The sequence below is a fragment of the Macaca mulatta genome, chromosome 3 (genome assembly GCF_049350105.2).
Source record: "Macaca mulatta isolate MMU2019108-1 chromosome 3, T2T-MMU8v2.0, whole genome shotgun sequence".
Classification (NCBI taxonomy): Eukaryota; Metazoa; Chordata; class Mammalia; order Primates; family Cercopithecidae; genus Macaca; species Macaca mulatta.
Genome location: NC_133408.1, coordinates 84,648,731 through 84,663,531, shown reverse-complemented (window position 1 = coordinate 84,663,531; position 14,801 = coordinate 84,648,731). Strand labels below are relative to the sequence as shown.

The 14,801-nt window shown below is 40.6% G+C and overlaps 1 protein-coding gene across 6 annotated transcripts in view; it reads right to left on the bottom strand.

Moving 5' to 3' along the window:
- Positions 1-14,801, bottom strand: part of COA1 (cytochrome c oxidase assembly factor 1) — a 92,804-nt gene that overhangs the window by 54,180 nt on the left and 23,823 nt on the right. Inside the window, exon 1 of one of the 6 annotated variants that reach the window (XM_077994786.1) lies at positions 6,715-6,734. The gene's annotated coding sequence lies outside the window, so the exon portion shown is untranslated. 6 annotated transcript variants of the gene reach the window in all.

Genomic DNA, 14,801 nt, shown 5'->3' with positions numbered 1-14,801 from the left:
GTAACTTGGTTCAAGCTCCCCTCAGCTGTGGCCCCCAGCTTAGCATGGTTCACACAAAGACCCAGAGAGAGAGAGCCCCCATATCTCACAGCCTGGGAATTTTATCCAACCATCTGATCCTCTGTGATGGACCCGCCAGCCTCTGTCCCACATTTGATCCTGAGAGAAATTGATAATCACCAAGTTAATAAAAGTTCCTTTTAAAAATCAAACTTTCCTGGACCAGGCGCAATGGCTCATACCCATAATCCCAACATTTCAGGAGGCCGAGGCAGGCAGATCACTTAAGACCAGGAGTTCAAGACCAGCCTGGGCAACATGGTGACAAACTCTGTATCTACAAAAAATACAAATCTTAGCCACGCATGATGGCAGGCACCTGTGGTCTCAGCTACTTGGGAGGCTGAGCTGGGAGGATCAAATGAGCCCAGGAGGTCAAGGCTACAGCAAGCCATGATCACGTCACTGCACTACAGCCTAGGCAACACAGCGAGACCCCGTCTTAAAAAAACAACAACAAAATACCTTCCCCAGCAGAAGGGACAGTGGATAGAAAGGGGCACAAGTGCAACTTCTGGCTATTAGAAATGTTCTCATTTCACAGTATACAGATGTGTATTTTTCAGCCCTCATGTAATACTTCAATAAAAAGCTCAAACCAAAACAAACAACAAATCAAACATTTACCAACAGAAATAAAGAGTCATGAGTATGAACAAGCAATTCACCAGATAGGAAATCCAAAGGACCAATAAACTTTGTAAAGATGCCCCACCCCTCCCAAACCCCTTTCCCCATACCCTCAGAAATGCATGTCCATCATTCCCAACTACTCAACCTCTTTTCTGAAGGTTCTTGCTTGGGATACAACCCAGACTTAAATGTAATGGCATATTATAATCACCTGGGGTTTTTTTTAAAAAAAAAAAAACAAATTACCTATGTCCAAGCTCCACCTCAGACTGAGTCAGAATGTCCAGGGGCTAGGACCAGGAAATGGTATGTTTACAAGCCCTCCCCTGCAATTTTAATGTGCAACCAGGGCTGAGAGCCACTTCCAGCTGAAATCTGGCTCTCCACTGCAGCCTTACTCAGTCACGGCTGTCTTCTCTCTTACATCCCTCTTCCCAGCAGGCCTCGAGACAGGGCAGGTGTTCTCGTTTCTCATTGCCATTTCCAAATCACTATCTCATCTACCTGCCTAAGATCCCAGCTTCAAGTCTTTTATTATCACTGCATCCATCCCTAATCCTCCTTCGTTACAGGATTAGGATACCCCCAACCTCAATCCTTAAAGATTTTAGCTCCTGGCTATGACACTCTCTCCAATGTTGTTCTTGTCAAAATGCATAATGATTTTAGTATCTCTAGAGATCATCCTAGACCTCAACCTCTCCTCCCATAATCCAGTACTCCACTTGACCTCGGTAGTTCATTCCCACAATCATGCCCCAGAACTTGTCATTACCAATAGCTGACACCCTCCACAATCTCAATTTCTAGCATCCCACTCTCCTGCCATCCCCTATCTTTTCAATTCCCCTCCTCAAATGTCTTCACTCCAACATTTTTTAAGTCCATAATTTTTAAAGTTCCATAATCCACTGATCCTACCATCTTTTCAGGGTCCTTCATCCAGCTTAGAGTCTAGATCCACCGTTAAGACTCAAAAGTTTCCCTCCTTTGAATATACCCTCAACTACCATACCTCATCTTCCTCTATCATTATCACCAGGAACCCCAATCCTGGATAAATCCTACTCTCTAATCCGCACAAGTGAATTTGGCTGGAGGAAAAAATCAAACATAACTCTACTGATGACCTCGCTGTGCACTTAGGACAGCTGACTCCAAGTGGGCCTTGGTACAGCCTTGTAATCACACACCATTTTAGTCTCCTGGTTGACAAGGTCACAACTTTTCCTCTTCTTACCTCTACATCTCCTTTGCTCTCCTCAGGCTCAGCAGATGATTTTGCTTCCTAATTCACTAAGAAAACAACAGCAACAAGGATCTACCAGTTCACCTGCCAAAGTACTCTTTCCGTCTGCCTCTATGGATGCATGCTCTGTGCTCCTACTAAGACCAACCCCGCCACCGTACACTAGATCCCAGTTCCTTTCATCTCCTCAGCCACATTCCAGCAATTCTCCCATCTCATGAATCAATTTCCCCCCTCTGCTATATTATTCACATCAGCATCAAAAACACTGTAACAGCCCCTATCTTTTAAAAAAAAAAAAAAAAAAAAACACTCTTAATCCTATATCTTCCTCCAACAATGGTCCCATTTCTCTACTCCCCTTTGGAAAGAAATTCTTCACAAATGATGTCTATTTTTGCCATCTCCAATTCCTGCTTTCCCATTTTCTCTTGAGAATACACCACCAACTTAACTTTTCGCTCCTCACCACTCCACCAAAACAACTGTGAGTGTCTTCAATGTCCTCCACATTGTTAAAACCAAAGGTCAATTCTCAGCGCTCATTTTACTCCATCTATCAGTGCATTCCATACAGCTGAGCAGTCCTTTCTTTGAAACAGCATCTATACTGTTTCCAAGACACACCACTCTAGGTTCTCCTCCTTATCAAGCAACTCTTTTCAATCTCTGTTATTGGTAAGCCTTATCCTCCCAACTCTAAACACTGGAATAGCCCAGGGCTCACTCTGGACTTTCTCTTCTCTCTCTACACTCACTCATTCATCCCGTCTCATGGCTTTAAGCCACTCCTCTATACTGATTTATATTTATTCCTCTGAGGCCTCTTTGTATTCCAGGCTCATGTTACCACCCACGTAATTCACAGCTCAACCTGAGTGCTGAGCAGGCACCTGGAACTTGCTTGTTCAAGATTCAACTCCAGGTTTCTCCCTCTTCCTCAAACCTGCTTCTGCCACAGATCCCTTTCAATGAACGGCAATGCCAGCCTTCTATCTGCCAGGCCAAAAACCTTGTACTTTTTCTCTCACACTTCCCAGCTAATACATCAGCTTATTTTGTTGATTCTATTTTCAAAATATATCTAGATCTACACCGACCACTTTTCGCCACCTTCATTGTCCACACTCTTAGACTAAGTTACCATCATCTCTTCCCTGGCTCGTAACAGCAGCGTCCTAATAAACTCCTGCTTCCTCCCTTACAGTCCCCTCTCAACAAAGCAACTAGTGTGATCCTTTTAAAGCCTAAATAAGATTGTTTCCTCTGCTTACAACCCTCAAATTTCAGATGGAATCACATTCAAGGTAAAAGACGAAGTCTTTACTATGGCCTCTCTATTGTCTCCCCTCATCTCCTTCTTCCTACCTCCTTACTCCCTCTAACCCAGTCACACTGATCTCCTTGCAGTTCTATGAGCTTGTCACACATGTGGGTCTTATTTGGTATTCTCTCTGCCAGGAATGTTCTTCCTCCAGTTATCCACATGGCACATGCTCTCTACTCGCTGTCTCTAGCCACAGCATTTATTACCATCTTCTACTATGCATTTTCACATCTATTTATTTTCCATTTCCCTTCACTAGAATGTACGCACATGGGACTTAGCCTGTCACTGAGCAGTCCTCAATTCATCTGTTGAATGAATGAATGAATGGTGCTTACACTCATTAATACTAACGCAAATACAAATTAGAGAAATATAAAAAGTCATTACATACCAATCATATGCCAAAAATTTAGTCTGATAAAACCAAGAGTGACCAAAATCTGGAACACAGTTTATATGCCACTGCTGGGAGTGTAAATTAATCCAAACACTTTACAGAACAATTTGGCAGTACTAGTAAAACTGAAAATGCATATACCCTTCAGCCTAGCAATTGCAGTTCTGCATATACATCCTAGACCCTAGGGCCTACAGCAACTTCCTCACAAATACGAAAGGAAACTTGTGCAAGAATATTGTATTAGTCCATTTTCATGCTGCTGATAAAGACATACCCGAGGACTGGGCAATTTACAAAAGAGGTTGAATAGACATACAGTTCCACAGGACTGGGGAAGCTTCACAATCACGGTGGAAGGCAAGGAAGAGCAAGTCACATCTTGGAAGCCTGCCTTGGCTTCCCAGAGTGCTGGGATTAAGGTATGAGCCACTGCACCTGGCCAGAAACTTATTTGATTAAAATTTCTTTCCAAACTTCATAAATAACAATCGCCAGTTTCTTCTAATCGAAATGAACAGTAAAGAGGCAAAGAGAGAATGAACCAGCAGGGGAAATGCCGAATGCGTATAAAACCATCAGATCTTGTGAGAACTCACTATTATGAGAACAGTACGGGGGGAACTGCCCCCATGATTCAATTATCTCCACCTGGCCCCACCATTGACATAAGGGGAATATTATAATTCAAGGTGAGATTTGGGTAGGGACACAGAGCCAAACCATATCAGATATTCACTGCTATTGTCTATAAAAGCAAACCAACCAGAAACTTGACTATCATCAGGAAATGTATAAACTATAATAGAAACATACAATGGAATACTACACAGCAGCTAAAACGAATGACCAAACTACAAATACCAACATGACTGTAGTTCAAAATCACAAGGCTAAACTAATAAAAAGCAAACTGCAGAAATGATATGTAAGGTATGATGGTGTGTGTGTAGGCTACATCCATATATAATAAAATAAAAATAGAAATGTTTATATATATACATATATGTGTGTGTGTGTGTATGTGTGTGTGTGTGTGTATATATATACACACAGTGGTTATTTCTGAGCAGGAAAGCAGACAGAAAAAGAGAATCAGGGAAGATTACACAGGGTGCTTCAACTGCATCCATTTTATTTTCTTTCTTTACAAAAAAGAAAAGCCTGGTCGGGCACAGTGGCTCATGCCCGTAATCCCAGCACTTTGGGAGGCCGAGGCAGGTGGATCACGAAGTCAAGAGATCGAGACCATCCTGGCCAAAATGGTGAAACCTCATCTCTACTAAAAATACAAAAATTAACTCGGCGTGGTGGTGCACACCTGTAGTCCCAGCTACTCGGGAGGCTGAGGCAGGAGAATCGCTTGAATCCGGGAGGCGGAGGCTGCAGTGAGCCAAGATCATGCCACTGCACTCCAGCCTGGCGACAGAGTGAGACTCCGTCTCAAAAAACAAAAAAACAAAAAAAAAGAAAAGAAAAGCCTGGCAAATATGGAAAAATATAAGAATCTGGTATCAGTAAATGATAGGTACATGGGTATTTGTTATGTTATTCTCTAAATTCTTCTGTATGCTTAACATATTCATAATCTTAATTAAGCATATTACATCACATGGAAACTTATTTATTTTTGAGACAGAATCTTACTATGTGGCCCAGGCTGGAGTGCAATGGCACAATCTCAGCTCACTGCAACCTCTGCCTGCCTGGTTCAAGCGATTCTCCTGTCTCAGCCTCCCGAGTACCTGGGACTACAGGGTCACGTGTCACCACGCCCAGCTAATTTTTGTATTAGACAGGGTTTCGTCATGTTGGCCAGGCTGGTCTCAAACTCCTGACCTCAAGCGATCCGCCTGCCTTGGCTTCCCAAAGTGCTGGATTAAGGTATGAGTCACTGCACCCAGCTGGAAACTTACTTAATTAAAATTTCTTTCCAAACTTCATAAATGGCAATTGCCAGCTTCTTCTAATTGAAATGAATGGTAAAGCTGTCAGGGCTTTCCAGAAAATTCTGCAATTCCACAAGAAAAGATCTGGCTGCCCTCACTCAGCATTCCACCTCAGCTTCTTTTCCTTAAAAAGTCCTTCCATGGCACATTTCTATTTAAATATTAATCATTTGTAAACATTCCCACATAAATGCACTGCTCTAGGCAAGGGCTATGAAATGGAAATGCAATATGAAGCAGACACACCATAGCAAAAGGCACCAAGACTCGTGTGAAAATCTAAAATCACCAGTTGCCACGGATGACTAATAAAAAGATAGAAAGCGGCTCTTTCATTTAGGGACATGAGTTTTTTAATCACAGCAAGAGAAGGATAATCTCTTCTGCATTCTCAGACATTTTACCAAAACAAGAAAGTGCCTATGTTAGTTCAAATCAGTAGAAAAATTACCAAGATCGCTTATTAATTAGATTAATACAGGATGAAAATCCAGAAACATTAAAGCATAATCTATAGAAAAACTGACTTTGCAAAGTCAAAACACATTTATGGCATCACAAACAATATGAAAAACAAATGTTCAGCCAGTAGGTAAATCAGAAAGGTTAATTTCAGTGATAATTAATTTCAGTGATGTCAATACAACCAACTTAAACTCTTTTTTTCAGGAATCTCACTGCTTGCTAACCGACTTGTTCTTACAGGCAAGACTACTTTTTTAAATCTCAAATGTGAAAACTGATATACAATTTACAGATACAGAGGTATAAGCCCAGCTGATTGGTATAAATGACAAACCTCTCAATGCCATGGTTTCCTTATTATAATTCAAGGTTTCCTTGTTCTAATTCAATACAGATATTGAAAACTTGCCATCCACTAATTTTTATATAATACCTTTGAGACTCATAGGACAAAAGGCAATGCAAAGCCTCTTATACATAACCATGGTAAAGGTTTAAAGTTGATGCAGTAGGCTTCCATGAGCCAACAACGATGCCAGCCAACTAGCTCCGACAACTTTATTATGCTAATCATTTGTATAAATTGTTAGTGGCTGTGAGATGTGAATCATAAATAGCATACCATACTTACATATGATCTTTGGTTCCCAGTTTTTTGTTGTTGTTGTTGTTGTTGTTTTTTGAGACGGAGTCTCGCTCTGTCACCCAGGCTGGAGTGCAGTGGCCGGATCTCCGCTCACTGCAAGCTCCGCCTCCCGGGTTTACGCCATTCTCCTGCCTCAGCCTCCCGAGTAGCTGGGACTACAGGCGCCCGCCACCTCGCCCGGCTAGTTTTTTGTATTTTAGTAGAGACGGGGTTTCACCGTGTTAGCCAGGATGGCCTCGATCTCCTGACCTCGTGATCCGCCAGTCTCAGCCTCCCAAAGTGCTGGGATTACAGGCTTGAGCCACAGCGCCTGGCCTGGTTCCCAGTTTTAAAGGACACTAATCTGAGCTAGAATATGTTTTAAAAGTCCATTATTAGTTCTCACTGATTAAATCATTTAACAATTAGATACGGCTTGAAGGTTACACCATCAAGCACATATTTTTCCACCACACAAATTATGCATCTGCATAAAGACTGATAAATCCATTCTGAAAAATGAACATTTGAAAATCACAAGCCCTCATTGCCACCACGTTATATTAGCATAAATATTCTTGCAATTGTCAACCAGAAAGTTTTACATTTCTCAGTACTTTATTTTAGCACTGAAGTGACATCTAGGGCTTGGGAAAACTCAGAACAGCGTGGGTTAGGAAAGCTACAATTATATCTTGACTGCCTTCACCAAATTACAGGAGTGGGAGGTAAAGACATTAATTGAGACACTCATAAAAGAACACACCCTTAAAAGTGAACCCTGTAGTCCACACACTTTTTCTGGATTAAATCAAGAAAATAAAAATTTAAAAAAAACACACATATACCCCTCACTTAGTGAATTTTACAGACAGCACAGCAACAAGAAGTACCCAGTTCATAACTCGTTGAGAGGAGAAATTCATGCATCTTTCTGGCTGTAACCAAGGCAGTTATTACGATTTAATTAGAAGTTCTTATTCACTTTATTAATTACAGAGTTAATTATGTCTGTTTAAAGTGAACTGAGGGATTTGCAGAGCCAACCTACTATTTGTATTTTTTAAAAAGTGAATATGTTTTAAGTACCAATTAGCAAGGGTATGTTTTATATTTGCTCCTAGTACAGTTTCCAGTCTTGAAAGATTAGATTTCCACTTGACTCTCTAACACAGCAAAACTGCCACACAGACATGAGAAGCAAATGTAAAACAATTGTGATAATGTTTTGTTTCAATATGTCCTACACAGAAGCTTATTTGATGGCTTCATAGTGACCCTAAGCATATTTAGAATGCTGTCAACATCCCAATACCTAATTAGCATATCATAAACAGTATCATTTCAGAACTAGAGCTATCTTAGAAGGTATGGCCAAAGGCACTTGAGAAATATGTTGAAAGAGAAATTAAGCAGTAGGTGCGGAATTCTTGAGGCATGATTAGAGTCAGTCTTACAAAAACAGAGTCAGGTACACAAATGCCAGGGCTTGGGATTATTTTAGGTATGTTTTTGGTTTGTCCTTTGACTTTTCATCTAGTAACTATTAAATATATATATACATACATATATATATATATCTTTATCATCGCTCTGTAAACACTCTAAGGACAAGACTTAACTTCAACCTCTTCAGTGTCCTCATTAAAAAATAAAAACATGAAGTGAAGTATACTTATGGCAAAAAAACAAAAATCAAGACTGTACCAGCAAATCCTGGATGCTCAATGGCTTTAATGGAGCTTGTCCAAATTGGCGTCTTAATATTTAGCACCATCTAGTGGCAAATCTATTTTTTAAGTTGGAGAAAAAATACGGACCACAATCATAAGTATTGAAAAACCTCTCAGGCGCCTTAAGTCCCAGCTACTCGGAGGCTGAGGCGGGAGAATGGCGTGAACCCGGGAGGTGGAGCTTGCAGTGAGCCGAGATCCGGCCACTGCACTCCAGCCTGGGCGGCAGAGCGAGACTCTGTCTCAAAAAAAAAAAAAAAAGAAAAGAAAAAAAAAGAAAAACCTCAATCAGTAATAATATTTCAACATCAGTACAAATTAATGCTTTTGATAGCTGTTGAATACACATGATAGTTAACGCAGGTATCCACTACCTATCTAACAGGCTCTTTAAATCTGTGTATACATAAAGCTTTCTAGGACAAAAGAACAAAAAAAGAAAGCTTCTGAAAGTAGTCTGATTTGTCTCATAGAAAATTCTTCTAGACCCATATTCTGACTCATTCCGGCCTGAGATTTCAAATATGTTGCCATCACAGAAAAAAACTGACAAAGACGCCCTGTAATCAGCTTTTATAAAAATGTAGGCAGATTTATATAAACATATATTAGGGTAAGGCACCTAAATGGCTACTTTAATATTCAATGCTCACACTAACCTTTCTGCATTTTCTTACAATAGTCCTATTTTAAAGAAAAAACAACCTGGCAAATGTTCTTTACAGTTTACAAGTGTAGTGAGTTAAGAAAATGAAGCCATAGCAACACTGGCCACCGCACCCAAAACAAACACCTCCCTACTAGGTGCTCCGTAAAGAAGTAGGTACATCTCAGGCTATTACTGGAAACACAGAAACCTCCTTTGACTCACAGCAATGATGCCATAAACAAAGCATTTTGCCAACAGTGGCAATAAGCTTATGCTAATAAATCCTGCCTATCTCACCTGCTTTCCCTCCTACAAAAGCTATAAACAAAACCAAAAAGTTTACATAGACTTACAGCAATATATTTTGAAGATTCTTTTTCCATAACAAAGTTGAAATACCTCCTTGTCACAAAATTATCTTTTTCACTTTTTAAAATCTTTTTGAACTTTTTAGGTCTGTGGTATATATGCAGATTTTTTACATGGGTATACTGCGTGTCACTGGGGTTTGGTGAACAAATGATTTCCCAGATAGTAAGCATAGTACCCAATAGGTATTTTTTTCAACCCTCACCCTCCTCCCACTCTCCATCCTCAAATCCTCCATCAACAGCCCCAGTGTCTATTGTTCCCCTTTGTGTCTTCATGCATTCAATGTTTAGCTCTCACTTATAAGTGAGAACATGTGGTATTTGGTTTTCTATTCCTGTGTTAATTTGCTTAGGATAATGGCCTCCAGCTGCATCCATGTTGCTGTAAAGGACATGATTCTGTTCTTTTTTATGGCTGCACAGTATTCCATGGTGTATATGTACCAAATTTTCTTTATCCAGTACACCACTGACAGGCACCTGGGTGCCCATATCTTTGCTATTGTGAATAGCGCTGCAATAAAAAAAAAAAAGTTCCGTTTTCAGTTGAGGAATCGTCACAGCTGCTTTCCGTAATGGCTGAACAAATTTAACTCCCACCAGCAGTGTATATGCTTCCCTTTTCTCTGCAACCTTGCCAGCATCTGTTACTGTTTGACTTGTTAATAATAGCTGCTCTGACTGGTGTGAGATAGTATCTCATTGTAGTTTTCATTTGCATTTCTCTAATAATTAAGTGATATTTAGCATTTTTTCATGTTTGTTGGCCATATATATGTCTTCTTTTAAAAGTGTCTGTTCATGTCCTCTGCCCACTCTATAATGGGGTTGTTTTCTGCCTGTAAGTTTGCTTAAGTTACTTACAGATTCTGGATATTAGATATTTGTCAGATGAACAGTTTGCAAATATTTTCTCCACTCTGTAGGGTGTCTGTTTACTCTGTTGATAGTTTCTTTCACTGTGCAGAAGCTCTTTACTTAAACTAGGTCTCGCTTATCTATTTTTGTTTTGTTGCAATTGCTTTGGAAGACTGTCATGAAATCTTTGCAAAAGTCTACGTCCAGAATGTTGGACCTATGACAAAACTTATGACATAACTGTCCTAGGTTTTCTTCTAGAGTTTTTATAGTTTTAGATTTTACATTTAAGCCTTTAATTCATCTTGAGTTTATTTTTGTATATGATGAAAGGCAGGGCTCCAGTTTCATTCCTCTGTATATGGTAAGCCAGTTATTCCAGCCCTATCTATTGAATAGGAGTCTTTTCCCCATTGCTTACTGTTGTCAATGCTGTTGAAGATCAGATGATTGTAGGTATGCAGCTTTATTTCCAGGCTCTCTAGTCTGTTCCATTGGTCTATGTGTCTGTTTTTCTACAGGTACTACGCTGTTTTGGTTCCTGTAGCCTTGTAGCGAAGTTTGAAGTCGGACAGTATGATGCCTCCAACTTTATTCTTTTTGTTTAGGATTGCTTTTGCCATTTTTGGGTTCAATCTTGGGGGGCTGTATGTTTCCAGAAATTTATCCATTTATTCTAGGTTTTCCAGTTTCTGTGCATAGACGTGTTCATAGTAGTCTCTGAGGGTTTTTGTATTTCTGTGGGTTTGGTGGTAATGTCACCTTTGTCATATCCAATTGTGTTTATTTGGATCTTCTCTTTATCAAACTACCTAGCAATCTATCAATCTTATTTATTCTTTCAAAGAACCAACTTTTGGTTTCATTGATCTTTTGTATAGATTTTCATGTCTCAATTTTGTTCAGTTCAGCTCTGATTTTGGTTATCGCCTTTCTTCTGCTAGTTTTGAGGTTGGTTTGCTCTTGTTTTTCTAGAGTTCCTCCAGGTGTGGCATTGGGTCATTAATTTGAGATCTTTCTAAATTCTTGATGTAGGCATTTAGCACTATAAACTTTCCTCTTAACACTTCTTTAGTTGTGTCCCAAGGATTCTCGTATGTTGTGGCTTTGTTTTCATTAGTTTCAAATAGTTGTTTTTCTGCCTTAATTTCATTCTTTACCCAAAAGTCATTCAGGAACAGGTTTAATTTTCATGTAATTGCATGGTTTGGGGATCTTCTTGGTATTGATTTCTACTTTTATTGCACTGTGGTCTGAGAGTGTGGTTGGCATGATTTTAGTTTTTGTTTGTTTTAGAATTGCTTTATGGCCAAGCATGTGGTCAATATTAGCATAGCTACCATGTATAAATTAGAAGAATGTATATTCTGTTTGTGTTGGGTGAAGTATTTTGTAGATGTCTGTTAGGTCCATTTGGTCAAGTGTCAAGTTTAGGTCCCAAATATCTTTATTAGTTTTCTGCATCGATGCTCTAACACTGTCAGCAGGGTGTTGAAGTTTCCACTATTGCTGTGTGGTCATCTAACTTTCTTTGCAGGTCTCTAAGAACTTGTTTTATGAATCTGGGTGCTCTAGTGTTGGGTGCATATATATTTAGGATCATTAAGTCTTCTAGTTGAATTGAATCTTTTATCATCCACTATATAATGCCCTTCTTCGTCCTTTCTGATTATTGTTGGTTTAAAGTCAGTTTTGTCTGAAATAAGAATAGCAATCCCCGCTCTGTTTTGTTTGTTTGTGTTCTGTTTGCTTACTTGACAGGTCTTTCTCCATCCCTTCACTTTGAGCCTATGGATGCCACTGCATGCAAGACGAGTCTCTCGAAAACAGCATATAGTTGGGTCTTGCTTCTTTATCCAGTTAGCCACTCTTTTACATTCAAGTAATTTACATTCAAGGTTAATATTGCTATGTGAGAATTTCATCCTGTCATGTTGTTAGCTAGTTGTTATATAGATAATATACTTGCTTTATTGTGTCAGTGGGCTATGTACTTAAGTGTGTTTTTGTGGTGGCAGGTATCAGTATTTAATTTCCATGTTTAGCACTCCCTTAAGGACCTCTTGTAAGTCTGGTGGTAACGAATTCTCTTAGCATTTGCTTGCCTGAAAATGATTCTATTTTTCTTTCACTTATAAAGCTTAGTTTGGCCAGATATAAAATTCTTGGTTGGAATTTTTCTTTGAGGATGCTGAATATAATCTCTTCTGGCATGTAAGGTTTCTGCCAAAAGGCCTCCTATTAGCTGGATGGGGTTACCTTTTTATGTGACCTGTACCTTCTATATACCTGCCTTGAAGATTTTTTATTTCATGATGACTTTGGACAATCTGGTGACTATGTGTCTTGGGGAAGGTCACCTTGTATAGTATGTGGGTATGCTACAGGGCTTCTCTGAACTTCCTAAATTTGCATGTCACTCTACAGCGAGGTTGGGGAAATTTTCATGGACAATATCCTCAATTATGTCTTCCAAGACACTGCTCTCCCTCCATCTCTTTCAGGAATGCCAGTGGGTCATAGGTTTGGTCTATTTACATAATCCCATATTTTTTGGAGGTTTTGTTCATTTTTAAACTATTTTTTCCTTTTTGTCTACCTGCATTGATTCAAAGGAACAGTCTTCAAGTTCTAAGATTCTTTCCTCAGCTTGATCTATTCTGTTATTAATGCTTCCAATTGCATTCTGAAATTCCTGTAGTAAATTTTCATTTCCAGAAGCTCAGTTTGGTTCTTTCTTAAAATGGCTATGTGGTCTTTCAACTCTTGCACTCTTCCTGTGTTCCCTGGATTCGGTTTCAACCTTTTCCTCTATGTCGACTAGCTTCCTTGCCATCCAGATTCTGAATTCTGTGTCTGTCATTTCAGTCTTTTCAGTCTGGTTAAGAACCATTGCTGGGGAGCTAGTGCAGTCGTTTGGAGGTTGAAAAAACACTCTGGCTTTTAGAGTTGCCAGAGTTCTTGCACTAGTTCTTACCTGTGTGGGCTGATATCCTGTAATATTTGAAGTTGTTACTTTTTGCATGGGACTTCTTGCTTTTATATTATTTGATGCTCTTGAAAGTTTGACTAATATTTGTTTGGTTTAGTCAACTGGCTTCATTGTGGATGCTTTCAGGAGGCCAAGGCTCAACTGAGCACTCCTGGGCTACATGCTCTAATCCTTGTGGTGCTGGGACCAGGCCTGCAGCTTTGTTTTCTGGCTCCTTGAGGTTAAGTACCTGCTGCTCTGGAGGAGCTGAGATGTTCCCAGTCCGCTGGCAACAATACTCTGATGGCAGCTGCCAACAAAAGCACTCTGGTGGGGCAGCAGTAGGCTCCCATGCACATGCATGCCTGCAGACTGGCACGGGGAAGCTGTGGGCAAACGCACATTGGCAGAAGGCTGCAAGTGGGCACATGCCAGCAGGGGAAGGCTACTGGCAGATGCACATTGGCAGGGGTCCGGGTCCATTTGCAAAACCACTCCAATGGACAGATATGGTCTTACAGCAAAAAGCTATGGAAATGGCCGCTGGCAAGCTGACGCTATGCTGCAAGCAGGTACAGCCAGGCAGGGAGGGACCCTAGGAGAGACCAGCAACGGGGAGTTGGGGGAGGTCCTCAGATCAGATTGAAACCATTCCACAAGCAAGCCAGCCCTGTATTGTCCAGGTCTGGCAGCCAACAAAGGCTAGAGCTGCCTAGAGGAGTATGGTGGGCCTTGGGTTATGCATATCCATAGCCGTGCTCCACTGCAGCTGTTCCCACAACAAACCCTCTGGGCTCCACACAGGCTGGAGTTCCATCTCTGCCAACTCTCCAGGAAGTTCTCCCTGCCATCTCAGATGTTGATGAGAATCATGGGGTCTCCCGCAGCTAGGCTCCCAGAGGTCTGTGGCAAGAGTGGGCCACTCCACATCTATTTCACTCACCCCTTCCCTAGGAGCCACTCAGGGCCAGGGACAAACCGTGGTGCTTGGCAACCCTGTGTCGGGTTTCCAGCATCCTCCCCTTTCGGCCTGGCATCTGCATCCTCCCTCTGTCCACTCTCAATGCCTTCTTTCCAAAGATCTGTTCAGAGTGTGCTGGCCTACTTGACAGTCTGGTCTCTCTCAGTGGGAGAGGCTCTTCCTAGCTGCCTCTAGTTAGCCATCTTGCTATTTGTCCAAAATTATTATTAAAGAATAAAGTATGAAAGCAATTTTCATAACTTGAATAAAAGTGAAGTTTTCATCTCCTACACTGCTGGAAAAAAATCTCTTTTACACAAATGCTTATTTTGATTCAAAAGCTAAAAAAGTATGTATTAATATTAGAATCCAAGCCAGGCACAGTGGCTTACGCCTGCAATCCCAGTACTTTGGGAGACTGAGGCAGGCAGATCACTTGAGCCCAGCCTAAGAAACATGGCGAAATCTCATCTCTACAAAAAAAAAAATACAAAAATTAACCACAACCACACATGGTGGTGCACACCTGTGGTCCCAGCTACTCAGAAGG